General features: G+C 51.8%; 1 pseudogene; it reads left to right on the forward strand.

Moving 5' to 3' along the window:
- The first annotated feature begins 319 nt into the window (after positions 1 to 319).
- Positions 320 to 796, forward strand: LOC104162719 (annotated as a pseudogene).
- The last annotated feature ends 1,723 nt before the right edge of the window (positions 797 to 2,519 follow it).

Consider the following 2,519-nt stretch of genomic DNA (forward strand, 5'->3'; position numbering starts at 1 on the left):
CTGCAGAATGTCATGGTTGCTTGACATCTCTGGGGCAACAGAGACGGTCTGCCCCAGAATCTCAAGGCTTGGAATTTTATGGCTACAACGACAACGATGACAAATTCAGCTACTTCTACCACGCCGCACGTCATCCATCCCAGTGGAACAACCTGGGTGGTAGTCAGAGGGAGAATCTGGAAGAACCCATCCCATTTTCCCTAAATACCAAGCACTGTTACGTGGTGGAAGACGAGGGAGAGAAAAATGAAATATACGCCAAGATGTTGGCCAAGAGGAGGCCATCAGGGACAGACAATCCCTGCGCCTGACCTACGACATGCTCTGGAAAGAGAATGTTATGCTCAGGAGCATGGAGAGCTCCTTGGAGAACCAAGCACGCACAGTGAAGAGGCTGGAGGGGCAGCTGAAGGCCAGGCTGACCAAAGAGGAGAGGGAAGCCCAAGAGCTACAGTCCTTTGTCCAGCGCACCGAGTGGAATCTCCACCTAATGACCCAGCGGGCTCTGGAGGCTGAAAGCAGGGCGGAGAAGCTGAAGCAAGAGATCTTTATTCTCCAAGGAGAGCTGGAGAGATCCAAGATGGAGAACGAAAAGCTGAGAGCGGGCCAAATGACCGACCTGGGAGCAGTGAAGAAAAACGTAGACTTCGCCTTGCAGAACCTCGAGAAGATAATAATGGGGGTAAACTGGTCCATCGGACAGCTCACCTCTGGGGCGGAACACCTGTGTTTTGTTGCTGAGGTCCTTAAATCTACTGGCAAAATTTCCGAAGCTGAAGCAGGAAAAGAGTTTTGAATTCAGTTCTGTGGGGGTCCTACAGAGAAGCGTACGGACCAAGACCACAGTTCTTCAACTACAGCCTATAATAACATGTTTGTGTTCAAATTCATAGCCTTTCTTGTTCATGGTAATACTTTTGTTGCAATCAAGTACAAATTGCAGGTAGTGATGCAGTTTTAGCTGCTGATGTTGCCGTTCTGATACCGTGGAGCCAACGGCAAATGTTTCCCAGGTTCTGAGCTGCAAGGTCTGGCCGTGGTGGGCTCTGCAGAGCTCCTGACTTCAGCTCCCATGTGGGAGCCAGCAGGAAGCACAGCAGCACGGGATGCAGCGCTCTTAATTGGCGTGCCCATCCCTTCCCGTAGCTGTACCAGCCAGAACCGGAGATGAACAAAGCCTTCGCGTTTCATCTGCTTCCTTTGCCCCTTCTCAGTGAGGTGGGGAAGGTGAGGAGTAAGAGATCTGGGTGCTACTGTACATGGTTTTAGGGAGCAGAAGCGCCTTAGATCCTCCTTCCTTTTCTTCTGGAGCTGGCCACTGCCTGGGACAGAAATCCAAAGTCTCTCGAAATTGTGCACCTATTCCTGCAGCTGGGGAAAGGGTGGTGGTGCGTCAGAAACCTTTAGGAAGCGGTGAATGTCCATACGTGTGAGCCGTGGCAGTGTCGGTGATGGCTAAGGATGAGCTTGGCTTATCCAGGCTGGCTAAGGAAGGTGCTGCTTGGAGAAGATGACCTTCCTCTCCTGGCTGGAACCGGCATAGTCTACCTAAATTGCCTGCCTTTGTCACCTCCTAAAGACCTGTGGGACCCTGCAGTCCAATCTCACCATGTAATCGCTGAACATAAGTCCTAACTTTATCCTTGCAGAACCATCCGTGGGCACAAAGTGACCTCTCTTCATCACCTGGTCATCCCTCAACATTTCCGATGAATTTATGTGACCGACCTCAGTTTCTGCTGGAGGTTTACCCAGCTGCACACCAAAATTTCCCATGTCTGGCCAAACCAACCCTCTTTAAAGACTTGGGTGCTGTAGGCCGGCGAGGGGGTGGGTGCTGGCAGAGTTCAGTGCCAAAGTGCTTTTTCCTGATGGGAATTTTTGGGCAGCTGTTGACTTTTACCTCCGGATGGTGATTTGTGGACTACAAGGTTACTGTCTTCCCCTGGTCCTATAATATCCTTGGTCTGAAGAACCATGGGTTTGTTGCCACAGAGCTTAGACTGCCTCCGAAGCCTTGGTCTTTGCAGGAGACCGCTGGTTATTCTTCATCCCAGCCGTGACAATGGCAATGCTTGCAGATCAGAGGTGGTGTCTGGAGCTCCTTACTTGCTGCTTTCCAGTCTCTGCTCCTAACTGGGGAATGCTGGTGGCCGCCCTTAGGCACATGAAGCCCCGTTCTGGAACACTGATGGTCAGACAAGGTTGGTTCTCATCAGCTTTTCCATCCCGGACAACATCACTTCCTGTTCCTTTCTCCTGTCCATGCACGACCACTTGCAGGAAGGGCTAAACCTTGGATTTGAGCCAAAAATCCTTGGATTTGCCCCAGATACGGCAACCACTGGTTGCTCATCGGTGAGGCTGGGAGGTAGCGAACTAGCTGGCTCCGTCTGCATCCTGCCCTCCGCGTTGGGTGCTGTAATCCGCAGGATTAGCAGGGGTGTACAAAGCCCTTCCTAATCTGTGAGTCGTTACCCCCTCGCTGCGTTTCACTTCCCAGCAGCTCTGGGCAGGCG

The sequence above is a fragment of the Cariama cristata genome, unplaced genomic scaffold (genome assembly GCF_000690535.1).
Source record: "Cariama cristata isolate BGI_N322 unplaced genomic scaffold, ASM69053v1 scaffold4336, whole genome shotgun sequence".
In the NCBI taxonomy this organism is placed as follows: Eukaryota; Metazoa; Chordata; class Aves; order Cariamiformes; family Cariamidae; genus Cariama; species Cariama cristata.